This window comes from Callithrix jacchus, chromosome 8 (assembly GCF_049354715.1).
Source record: "Callithrix jacchus isolate 240 chromosome 8, calJac240_pri, whole genome shotgun sequence".
Taxonomy (NCBI): domain Eukaryota; kingdom Metazoa; phylum Chordata; class Mammalia; order Primates; family Cebidae; genus Callithrix; species Callithrix jacchus.
The window spans coordinates 23,227,055-23,239,864 of NC_133509.1; the positions used below are offsets into that span (position 1 = coordinate 23,227,055).

The 12,810-nt window shown below is 54.7% G+C and overlaps 1 protein-coding gene across 32 annotated transcripts in view; it reads left to right on the forward strand.

The window, feature by feature from the left end:
• LINGO1 (leucine rich repeat and Ig domain containing 1) overlaps positions 1-12,810 on the forward strand; it is a 207,608-nt gene that overhangs the window by 62,129 nt on the left and 132,669 nt on the right. The window contains exon 4 of one of the 32 annotated variants that reach the window (XM_078333847.1): positions 2,426-2,647. The exons of the other annotated variants lie outside the window; for them this stretch is intronic. The gene's annotated coding sequence lies outside the window, so the exon portion shown is untranslated. The remainder of the gene's footprint in view (positions 1-2,425; positions 2,648-12,810) is intronic. 32 annotated transcript variants of the gene reach the window in all.

Sequence of the window (12,810 nt, forward strand, 5' to 3'; positions counted from 1 at the left end):
TCTTTTCCTGAGTGGGAAGTTGGCAAATAAATGAGTGTTCTTCATATATTATTATGGCCTGACACAGCCGAGGCAGGGAAAGGCAGCCCACAGTGATTGATGAGCAGGTCTGGGGCTAATGAGCCGGAGGTTGGGCTCCTTATGGGGGGCCTGTGCCTGGCGCCTGGGCTGGGGTACGGGGGAGCTGAGCCCCTGTTCGGAGTTGTTCCAACCAGGGCTTGCTTAAGCTAGGAGGCCTATGGTGCCTTGCCTTCTCCTCCTCTTCTGTCTGTCCTTTACGACGACACCCTGTTCTGGCTGGCTCTCTTTGCCCTGTCCCCACACCCTGCCTTCTCTTCTCTGGAGACTTGAAGTGACATTTCTGAGGTTCATGGTCCATGGAGTGAATAGAACCCTGCAAGGAAAAACCGTGAGACCTTGACATCTGCGTGGTATTGATATTTTAGATTAAAAGACATCTTGACTTGGTCTTCACGGTATCCCCATAGACCAGGAAGGAACTGAGGCACAAAGATGAAAGTTGATTCCTCTGAGTCTTTGGGGGCCCAGCCTCCACCTCTGTGGCATCCTACAGCCACCTCCGTATTGCTCTGGCCGAGTGGAACCCCCAGAGGATGCTGGAGTCAGCAGCCCCTGTGCATGGTCAGCGCCTGACAAGTCCAGCCCTGGCCACTCTTGTTCTGGGGACTCAGATACTCTGTCCTGTCAGAGCATAGCTCCTTCGGCACATTGCCCAAGAAATCCTGTCACAGAGACATCAGAGTCTAAAACGTCAAACCAAGATGATCCCTGAGGAGCCAGAGTGGCCTCCTGGAGGAGGTGGCCTTTGAACAGGGACACTGGCGGGGAGCGGAAGGCAGGGTGGCTTGGCCAAGGAGCAGGGCAGTTAGGGCCCCCAGCATGTAACCTTGCCCAAGGACTGTGGGTCCTTCCCAGGCGTGGGCTTCATTTCCTGGTGCCCCTCTCCCTCCCCCAGACTATAGGAGCTGGAGGTATGGGTGGGGAGACCTGGAGGTATGGGTGGGGGCGCTTCCCTGGGGCTGAGCTCCAAGGTGTCCCTGAGGGATGAGTGTGGGAGCATGGAGTGTGTGTGTGAGGTGGGGCATATTGGCACTGGGGGGCAGTGGAGTATGGGGGTGCACATACGTGGGGACGTTCAGTGCCCTCTAGGGAGGCGAAGTGGGTGACATGGGGGTGCAGGGTCATTCTCCTGAGCACGTTCTCCTAAAGTGACACCTTTGCAATCGTCTTTCAAGTTAGCGTGTGGATGATGTTCTTAACACTGTGAGAAAAATGTGCAGAAGTAATTGAAAGCCAGACAGTTAGACGCCAGATGTGGGGAAATGGTCACGTTCACTCCCTCACCAGCCAGGGCTGCTGAGCCTGGGCTCCCGCCTCCGGCCTGGACCTCCCTTGATGGCGTGTGTGTGTGTATGTTTATGGTACCTTGTGTGCAGGAGTGTGTGTGTCACTGTATGTCAGTGAGTGTATTGTGAAACCGTGTGTGAGCAGGTTTGTGAGTGTGTCACTGTGTTTTGGTGTGTATAGGTCTGAGAATGCATGCTCGCTTGTGTTGTTCTGTCAGTGCTCCATGTGTGGACGTGCTTTTGACTGTGGGTGTCAAAACAGCCGAGCCTTTTGGGCCCGGTCTTCCTCCTGGAACTTAATGAGAGTTATGGGCTCCATGACTGTAAAGCTTGTCCAAGTGTCATGGGTCATTTGCTGCAATCACAAGAGGTGGGATGCAGAGATCAGGACCCCACGGGGAAGAAAGTGGGCTGGGTGGGGCAGGGCCTAGCCTGGGCCTGGCTGGCCCGTCTGCGTGTACCTGGGCCCATGCACTCCCTGTCGCTGAGGTTTTGCCTCTTCAGCCCTGCTCTAGCCTGGCCCCGATATAACCCGGCCCCCACCACTTCCCGCCGGCAAGCCTTTGCTGGGCCGCATTGTCCAGACAGGATGGGGTGGAGACCCTGCTCCCACCGAGGACTCAGGATGAAGAGGAACTTGGGAGCAGTTAAATGTTAAACCACATTGGGCTGGATCAGGCTTTGGAAGATTGAAAGGGAATTTAGCTTTGCTGGGGGAGGAAGGAGGAAACAGCAAGGGCAGATGTGTGGCGTCGGGAAGGAGGGAGGAGCGTGGGGCAGATAGGGAGGCAGCCAGTGGGGCGGGGCCACTGACAAAGGTGAGGAGCTGGAGGTGGCTGCAGAAGTCCTGCACACAGTAGATGCCCAGGACATACCTGAAATGCAGCTGGGGGTCCTGTTATGGAGTTTTCCTTGTGACCTTGGGAAGGTGTTAACCAGAAAGTGTGACTGTAACATCATCGATGATAGCAGCTCTGTTTTGTAAGCTCCTACAGTGCGGGCAGCACTGTGCCCACTACCCTACTCATGTTAGCCCCGTGTATGTTTTCATTTTACAGATAAAGACATGGGGGCTCAGGGCGGTGGAGACCTGCCCAAGGTGACAGCACAGATCAGTGCTGGTCCCAGAATTCAATCCCAGGTCTGACTCCAGAATCAGACCATGTGCTGCGCCCATGCCTCAGTTTCCTCATTTCTGCCACGAAGGCCTGGAAGAGAGGATTTCATATTTGGCCTGCTTTAGCGCAAAAGGCTGCTGACCCCAGAGTTCCCTCTTCAGAGTAAGATTCTGTGTGTGGCTGGGGGAGCTTCCTCCTTCCCCATCAGATCCCTGGGGCCACCTCCCTTCCCCAGGCCAGTGTGGGGCCAGGTCTGGGTTGGGCAGGGGTGGAGGACGGAGAGCCTTTTGGAGGAAGGGGCATTGCCTCGCTCCTGAAGGGAACTGGTTGGGACCTGGCTGTGCTCCAGTCTGGTCCTAGAAGGAGGGCCTTGGCCTCAAGGGACTTGCGCATCCATCTGTGGCTTGTTCTTCCCTACAGACATGGCTGGCAGAGGGAGACGCCATGCCTTTTGTGTGCACAGCCGCCGGATAAGTCAATAAGCGTCTCACCTGCATTACCTGCCCCAAACTTCACAATAACCTTGGGAGCTGTAGACCACCAGGGCCCATCTTACAGGCAAAGGCAGAGTTTCATAAAAGCCTGTGATTTTCCCAGGGTCTTCAGTGACTGAGGCCAGAGCAGGGCTAGGCCATCTTCTGCCTACCAGACCTACCCTCACTGTGGCCCTCTGACAGGCCAGGGCAGGGAGGCTGCACTGTGGGGCACAAAGGGCAGCCCTGACTTCTGAGGAGGTTGCCAGAGGCAGGGCCTGGGGCTGGAGGGGCTGCTCTGCAGACTCTTCCTTCTCAGAGCCCCACCCCAGAACCCCCAGCACAGCCTAGGCTGGGGCTGCCACCCGCAGCGCATTCCAGAGGCAGCTATGCTGAGCTGGGTGGAGCGTCCTGTCGCCCAGTCCCTGGGAGGCGGGCATGCCTAATGAATTAATTAATGTTGGCAAAGCACTTGGAGATCTGGGGCTGAAAGGTGCTCAATACATGCAAATCAGAATGATTGTTATTACTCATAATTAGGGAGTTTCTGCCGGAGAAATTATTCAGAAGCGGACGGTGGCTGGGCCAGCACAGGGTTCTGCCAAGATCTGCTCTTCAAAATGGGGAATCTGTCTCCTTTTCCTCCCTTCTTTTTCTCCATCCTTCCATCCCTCTCTCCCTTCCTTCCTTCTCCCCCTCCTTTCTCCCTCCCTCTCTTCTTTCCCCACTTCTTGCCTTCCCCTTCCCTCCCCACTCCCTTCCTCCTTTCCTCTTTTCTATCCTCTCTCTCCTTCTCCCTCTCTCTCCCTTCATCCCCACTCTTTCCCATCCTCCTCTTCCTCCCCTTTTCCTCCTTTTCTTCCCCATCCCTGTTCCCACTCCCCCTCCCAGCTCTGGGCCTGTTTCTTGCTTTTCCACAACAGATGCCTTCTTTGTCTTATCTCTGATGAAGATAGGCACGTGGCATGGTTTGGAGAAGGAGGAGACTGGGCAGTAGTTTCTCACACACAAAGTGGGAAGGACCCAGAAGCTGAGCCTCACTTTTTCCCTCTGTTAAATGGGTGCACAAGGGGTGCCCTCCTTCTTTGGGTGAGTGGTGATGCCCAGGAGGGCACTCTGAGTTGCAAGCTTCACGCCTGCAAGGCTCTGCCATACGTTGTTTAGGTAAACATTGTGTGTGCACACTTGGTGTGTGTGTGCCTCTAGGCCCCTCCTCCCTCAGACCGTGTTCTCAATATGGCATTGTGTCTTTGGCTGTTGGTTTCCTGATGGCTGAGGCTGACCCTCCTCCACCAGACTGAGTGAGCGGCCCCATGCTGAGTCCTTGGCAGTGCCCACAAACAGCAATCCAAATAAACTCTCTCTCCTAGCTGCACCCTGCATCCCTCCCCCTACCCCCAGTCTTCTGTCTCCATGGCGACGTTCATCTTTTGTGCCCACCAGCCCCAGGGAGGGCCGCTCCCAGTTTCAGCACCATGAACAGCGCCTGGCTCAGCCCGGCCCACAGCAGCTCCTCCCAGCTGAACACAGCACCCACGGGTCATTCTGCCCCAAGCCCTGCGTCCACACCCAGATGCCAAGGCCAAGAGCATACCAGTGACTTATCCAAGGGCACACAGAAGCTTAGCTTTAGAGCTGAACCACAGCCCTGGTCTCTGAACTGTCTATTGCATCACAAGGAGGCTTTAGAAGGACTTCTTAGTGTTCAGTCAACAAACACTGGGCAAGCACCTACTGTGTGTCTGCCTCTATACCAGGATTGGTGATGGAGAAGAGGTGGAGACAGGTAGGTCTCTGTTCTCTCCAGCATGTGGGACCCACCAAAAGGTAGGTGCAGCCACAACAACAGTGGGAGAGCCTGGCATTGCAAATATGACAGTACTATGTGCTTGATTCTGTGGTGTCTGTGAGAAGTCCTTGAGAGATGTGAGGCAAAGCAGGTGCCTGTAGGATGAAGCAGTAAGGAAGGCTGCTTGTAGGAAGTGGCACCAAGCCTGGAGAGGCAGAAAAGAGGGGAAACTGGTTGTAGAAGAGGGGCTGGAATGAAGCTGGCCTGTGTGTGGGTAATGGTGAGAAGTCCATCCAATAGGCTCAGAGCAGTTGGTGGCAATGAGCCTGGGAAGGTCTGCAGTGCCCCATGAGGGGCTGGTCTCTGTCCTGTGGGCACATGGGAAGGTTGACCAGCCCAGGGACACAGTGGGCCTCCCCTCTGCTCTCCAGTGCTGCAGCCTGCTCTGGTATCAGAATCCCGGCCCCTACCTCTCCCTCCCTCCCTTACCTGGGGTTGGCTGATTCCATCTGGAAGTGACAATAGGATGTGGCCTTTGTGCCTTATCGCCCAGCCTGTAATCTTTCCATCCAACACAGGCTCCTTTCTTTTCCTTGGCATTTGTCAAAAAGATGGGACAGAGCCCCATAGCCCTATGGGGAGGCCAGGATGGAGGAGGCCTCTTGTTGCCCAACGATTTGCATTGCTTTTGCCAGCTGCCTGAGTGGGTTTGCCGGCCACTATGTGGCTGTGTTTGGCTTTGGCTAATGAAATAATGTCTTCGCCAAGGAATGAAGAAAGCCTCTGCTCACTAGCTCAGCTGCCTACTTTTAGGACAAAAGTCTTTACTGTTAGGCTCCCAGTGCTGGCTGAGTGGTGGGGCTTTGCGGGGAGTCAATGGGGTGGGCGGTCCACCTTGGGGCGACAGTGAGAGGGTGATAGCAGCTGGGGCAGGCAGTGCCGACACTTTGCAGGGACGCTATCTCCTTGGCCTTCTGAACCCCAGCAGCGTTTTCCTGGGATAAGAGAAGGACTTGGGATCACGTAGATCCCTGTTCTGTCCCCAGCCCTGCCACTTGCAGGCCTCGTGGCCTCGGGCAAGACATGGCTGACTCTCTGGGTTTTGAGTCACCTCCTCTGAAGAAGGAGGCATGGTCACATGTGAGAGGGCGGTTGCTGGGCTTGGTGAGACGATGGAGCAAAGCACCCGGCACACAGCGTGGACTTAGGAAATGCAGGTGGCCTCATGTTCACCACTTAGGATCACAGCCTTACCTTGCTGTTGGCCCAGGTCTTGTTCATCTAAAGGTCAAAATCCAGCTGTCTGACCCCATAGAAGGGTGAGATCTTCTTCCCTGACTTCTCCCAGAGATTGGGAGGCAGTGGGTCCAGTTGAATGGCTGGATTCAAATGTAAAAGCATTTGAATTGCTCCTTACCCTAAAGTTTAGGGGCTAGCATGAAGGGGCTCCTCAGAGGAGGGAAGGCGGGGATGGAAAAGCACTTCCCCCTCCTCCAGGAAGCCCTCTGGAGATCGGCTGGAGGTGCTCTTTCTCTGGGTCCCGCCTACCCCATAGACTTACACTGTGTTCTTCCCAGGGCATTGCCCCCCACTATCACAGGTCTTATTCTCACTCCCATCTCTGTGAAGCTTTCCAGTATTCTAAACGTCTCACACCTGTGACTCGTGGACCCTATGGGCGAGGTGGGTGTAGTAGGAGCGATAGTCGTGGTGGTAAAGGTAATAATCCTAAAAGCAGCCAGCCTTGCTGAGGACTTTACCATGTGCCAGGCATGGGTTAAGGCAGGCTGCAAGGATCCCTCCCTTAATTTTGGTAGACAGGGTTGGATTGACTCCCATTTTACAGAGAAGAAAGCTGAGGCCTGAATGGGAGAAGGACCTCCTGAGGGCATAGCAAGAGTAAAGGCAGAGATTTGCACTTGGGCTCACACCTGGCTGAAGTCCATGTAGGTTGACCATCACCAATGATGTGCCCACTCTGCACCCCGCCCTGGACACAGAGACATGGTACATGCTCAGGCCCTCAAGCAGGTTACAGTCCACAGCTCACCCTTCATGCTCTCCTGTCCTGCCTGACTCCTCCTCGCCCAACTCAGAGCAGGCAGCTGCATCTTTCCCACTGCACTGGCCCCACCTCTCACCCTGGGGTCCCTTTAGTGTAGACTCCACAGGCAGAGGCTCCAGTCCCACTGGCACTTACCAAGTCCTGGCACATAGTAGGGGCTCACCTAATACTTATTTGGTGGTGGAATAAATGCCATTTTGTGGTTTAAATGAGAAGATGTATCTGAAGTACTTGGCACTCAACCAAATATTTATTGAGTGAAAAAATATCTTTGGGGGGAGAGAAGGAGGTGCAGGTGTCAAGTGCCTGGCCCACGGTAGGCTCAGCACAGGGGGACAGCCGCAGCCATAATTGCTGGCATCCATTCTTCTGAAAGGGGTTGGGTGGATGGACGAGAAGCAGGCCCGGGAGGCAGGAGAGAGACGTGGGGAGAAGCAGGCAGGCGCCGCCGGAACTCCCAGGAAGAGGCTACAGCAGGGCGGAGGCTGGTTCGGAGCTGGGGGCCCTGACACTTACTTTGTGTGGAGCTGGGGACCGGGCGCGTGCATGTGTGCACGCGTGTGGGCGGCTGTGTGTAAAACAAATAACTGGAAAATGAATTTAATTATAAGGCACTTTTAATAGTTATTTATATTTAATCCTGCTAATTCTGCTTCTCATGTAGCCAAACTGTAATGCTATTCTTCTTACTCATTTGCTAGTGAGAGTCAGGGAGGGAAGGGAGTGGGAGGCGGCCTCGGGGGAGGGCAGCAGGTGTCCTCTGACCCTGGGGTGGGCCTATCTCAGGGGTGGATACTGAGGGCAGTGAGGAAGGGGCCACTGGCAAGGCTGTCTCAGGGGCATCCGGGACATGGCCCCTGCTCTGACTCCAGGGCATGTGCTCACTCAGTCCCTGGGGAGGATGTGGGGGAGCCACGGAGCCAGATCCAGGTTCAAATCCATGAGTCTTAACCTCACGGGCTCACTTTCTCTACCTGTAAGGTGCTATCACCGCTGCCCACACACACACCTGCTCTGAGAGCTGTTGGGAGGATTAACTTTGAGAAAGCAGGCCTACCCCACTGTGGCTGCCAGAAAGGCCGGTTCAGCATCCTCCTTCCTCTCACCAGCCCTCAAGCTGGCTGGGGTCCAGGCTCTCCAGACACGCCCAGCCAGCCCTCAGCTTACTGGCAAAGAACAGATGATTTACTAACCTTATATAAACCCTTAGGTAGGGCTGGAGGGCTGGGTTGGATTGAAAGGTGGTCTGGTGGCTGGAGTGGCTTCACGGGGCAGCAGGGAGCAGTCCACGTAGCAGCCATGGGAGTGGGCAAAGGGGACAACACATTCCTAAGAAGGGTCCACGGTGTGGCCCACATGGTGGCTTTGGAGAAAGGAGTTAGAGACCCAGACCCACTGTGCTATGGAGACTCTGGGCTGTGAGACCAGGATGTGAGGGACTGAGGCAATGAAACCAGGGAAGAGCTTCAGGCAGGTTTAAGGCCTGGAGGTGGGGCTGGTGGGAGAGATGCTGGTACCCACTGGGTCCCACCTGGGGGATGGCATTGGGCTTGTTTCCTGACAGTTTTTCCTGTGGCTGGGGTGAAGGCAGGGGCCTTAGAATAGCCTGGAGTGGAGCAGGCAGGTGATGCTGGGCTCAGACCTCTCTCTAGGGAACCCATAGAAATTGGGCTAGGGGGCCTGATGCAGTGGCTCATGCCTGTAATCCCAGCACTTTGGGAGGCTGAGGCAGGTGGATCACTTTAGATCAGAAGTTCAAGACTAGCCTGGCTAACATGGTGCAACACCGTCCCTACTAAAAATAGAAAAATTAGCTGGGTATCGTGGCACACGCGTATAATCTCAGGTACTCGGGAGGCTGAGGCAGGAGAATCGCTGGAACCCGGGAGGCAGATGCATTCCAGTCTGGGAGACAGAGTGAGACTCCAGAAAAAGAAAGGAAGAAAGAAAGAGAAAAAGAAGGAAAGAAAAAGAAAGAAGAAAAGAGAAAGAAAAGAAGGAAAGAGAAAGAAATAGAGAGGGAAAGAAAGGAAAGAAAAAGAAAGAAAGAAAGATGAAAGAAATTGGCTAGGGGGCCAGACACTGTGGCTCTTACCTGTAATCCCAGTACTTCAAGAGGCTAAGGTGGGAGGATTGCTTGAAGCGAGGAGTTCAAGACCAGCCTAGGCAACAAAGCAAACCTCTGTCTCTCCCCATCACTGCCCCCCAATAAAAGAAAGAAAAGAAAAAAGAAAAGGAAAAAATGAAATTTCGCTGAAACTGGGGTCCATGACCTCTTCTGGTAGCAGGGTTGAGGGGAGGAATGGGCAGGGCCACCTTCCTCCATGTGTTGGTTCTTCCCATGTTGTCCTGGTCCCACTCACCATGCTGGGGCCACCTCAGGGTTGCTGGGCCTTCCCTGGCTGGCGAGGCTCTGCAGGGCATCAAAGGGGTTGGCCACGCGCAGAGGCTACCCTGAGGGCGGACCCTGAGCCAGGCTCCGTGCTGGGCTTCTTCCAGAGTTTCTCTCATGGAATCCCTTCAGTGATGCTGCAAGGTGGGTGATTCTTTTCCCATTTTATAGATGGGGAAACTGACTCAGGGACGTTGAGAGACATGATTAGAGTTTGGGTCATCTGACTCCAAAGACAGTTCCTTTGCCCATTGGCAAACTCTGGTGGCCCAAGGAGAGGAAGCCGATGGTATAGTCAGAGTGTGGGGTGAAGGCACTGCCCTCTTAGGAACAGTTCAGAGAGTATGGTATTGAGGTTTCCAGTCCTGATGTTCACACCCCCAGGGGCCCGGCAATGGTGGCTCTGAGGCCCTTCGGGCCTGCTGGTGTGGCCAGCATCTTAACCTGCTGGAGAAGGTGCCTCAAAGGGGCAACCCCAGTCCCTGTTTAGATTCACGTGGAAGGAGAAAGGTTGGCTTTGGCTCTACGGCACCGGGGTTCAGATCTTGGCTCTGCCACTCACTGGCTGTGTGCCCTTCGGCCAGCACCTGACCCCTGAGCCTCAGCATGGCCACTGCTGTCTGGCACGCAGTGCACGTGGTACCACCCACCCACCCTCCTCCTCTTGCCTCCTTCCTCCGCTGACGTGTGGAGGGAGTAATGACTGAGGGTATGATTCTCTCTGGGGTAGTTTCACTTTAATAAGAGACTTTAATGCCTCCGAACCCCAGTGGAACGATGTTTCCCTTTAATGGTGACATTTCAGGCATGGTGACAACCGTGGGGAGATGCCAGAGGTGGGGGCCCGCCTGGCTCTGCGTTGATGCAGTCTCCTGCTCTGGCCCTTCTCCCACCCCCCTCCCCCCAGGCTCCCGCTGCTCTTTTGCAGGCTGGTCAGTGTTTCTCTAGTTTGATTGAGGGACCTGTTCTGAGTGTGCTCACACTGAAGCTCTTAGAAGCTCAGCCTGAGAACTCACAGGCATTCTGACGCAGACAGGGCCAGCCTGACCTCTGCTCTTCTAGGCAGTGAGAGGTTACAGCAAAAGTAATTAACAGGCTTGCAGGGGGAGTGATTGACCCGTCTGTGGGAAACCTGGAGGCCTGGTCCCAGGGAAGAGACTCTGGGCATGCCCAGCTGAGCGTGATGGATCTTATCTGTTCATTAAGATGGCACCCACCCCACCCATAGGACCATTGTCTGCACTCCAGAGGACTCACAATGTCCCCTCATCTGCTCAGTGCTGCCAGAAATGCTCCCAAGCCCTGGCTGTGTTGCCTGGGGAGAGGAGGAGGAGGAGGAGGAGGAGGAGGAGATATGGCCCCCTGCTAGGTGTGGGCGGGGGACCGAGGGACAGAGGATCAGAGCTCTGGAGGAAGCAGTCCTGGGGGGGTCAGGTATTCTTTGCAGACTCAGCAGAGCTAAAGGCAGGGAGGGTGTGAAGAGGTCCTGAGTGAGAGGTCCATGGACCTGGCCTGGGGGCCTGTGTTCTAGTCCAGGTTTTGCAGCTGATTCCTAACTATGGGTAACTATGGGGAAGTCCCTGCCCTCTCCTGGCCTAAATTTTCCCATCTGTCCAATGGGGGTTTTGGTCTAGGCCAGCTGGTCTCTGGCCCCCTTCAGCACCCTCCATCCCTGGGCGTAGGGGGTGGTCTCTGGAGCCCAAGGAGCTGAAGAGGGATGGGAGGCAGATGTACGTGCTGCTGTGCGCTGCAGCCAGCACACTCATTAAGCATCTGCAAGATGGATACACCCCCCAGTTCACCTGGCACACGAGCCTCTGGATTTATTTCTTCCTGAATGGTGCCATCCATCATGCTAGCTTTGCTGCCAGTGGTGCGGCTGGCGCCTGCCTGAGCTCCTGCAGGGTAGGGTACCTTGTTATCCTCCAGGCAGGGCTCCTTGCCCCAACCACTCATCCTTGCTCCTGCACCTGACCACCGTTCAACTTGTGTGGCATGGGGGCAGTTCTCCCCCTTAAGTCTGCTCCAGTCCCCAGCCAGACTACAGGTGCAGGGTGCTCTAAGGTATACTGGGGCAATCAGGGCTGGCTTCTTGAAGGAGGTGGCAGTACTGGCTTTGGACCTAAAAATGTATCTAGGCAGGAAGTGGACTGATGGAAAGAAGACTAAGTGCTTTCGGTACTGGCCTTGAGGGAGGGATGGAATTTATGGAACAAAGAGAGGGAGGCCGCATGCTTATGCTCCTGCTCCTGTTGCTTATGAAAGGTGCTCAAGCAGCAGTGCTTAGTGACTGACTGATTGATCCTGCCCATAGTTCTTTTTTTTTTTGAGCCGGAGTCTTGCTCTGTCTCCCAGGCTAGAGTGCAGTGGCATGAACACAGCTTACTGCAACCTGGACCTCCTAGGCTCAGGAGATCCTCCTGCCACAGCCTCCTGTGTAGCTGGGACCACAGGTGCATGCCACCGTGCCCAGATAATTTTTCAATTTTTTGTAGAGACAGGGTTTCACTTTGTTGCCCAGGCTGGTCTCGAACTCCTGGGCAGCCTCCTAAAGTGCTAGGATTGCAGATGGGAGCCACTGTGCCCAGCTCCTAGTTCTTATAATTTCCTGTTCTTTCAGACTCAGGTGGTCTTATACCCCTTCTAAGCATCTCAGGAGCTATCTGGTGAGCCCACCCCAGCCTCCATCTTACAGTCCCCTACAGTGTCCATCCGTCTAGAGGCATGCAGAATACAGCACATTTTGCCCGACCTTGGACAAGCCCCTTCCTCTCTTGAGCCTAGATTTCCATGTCTGTGAAATAAAGATGGCTGATCTTGCCTGCCAGGGTCATGAGGAAGAGATGAGCAGTTGTGTATGAGGTGAGCGGCACGAGGCCTCGTTCCTGCAGGGTCCCAGTGCACGTGGGTGTCCTCCTTTACCTGAAAAAGTCCTGCAGGTTTCACTGCAGAAAAGACATGTGAGGTGGTCTCCAGCGAATGACCAGAATCTCAGTGGGCAGAGTCACGTGTGGGTGGCAGTGGTTCTGGATCTCAGCAGGACACCTGGAGTGGTGCTAACGGTGTCTACTGGGACTTTTTTTGACAGACTCTCGCACTGTCTGCCAGACTGTAGTGCAGTAGCACAATCTTGACTCACTGCAACCTCCGCCTCCCAGGTTCAAGCAATTCTTGTGCCTCAGCCACCTGAGTAGCTGCGATTACAGCTGTGTACCACCATACTGGTTAATTTTGTTTAAGTAGAGATGGGGTTTCACCACATTGGCTGGGCTGGTCTCGAACTCCTGGCCTCAAGTGATTCACCCGCCTTGGCTTTGCAAAGTGCTGGGATTACGGGCATGAGTCACTGAACACCGCTAGGGAACAGCTTCTTAAGCAAGGTGCGGTGGTGGAGGGTGAGGCCTCTGGAGCCAGGCTGTCTGGCTGCCATCCTGGCTGCACTCAGTAGCCACGTGAGCATGACTCTGGGCAAAGTGCTAGACCTCTCTGTTTCTATTTCCTCCTCTGGAAAGGGGGATAAATACTGATAGAACCGAGCTCACAGTGTTGTACTGATTAGATGAACTTGTACATGTAAAGTTTAGAATAATGCTGACTACATATTGA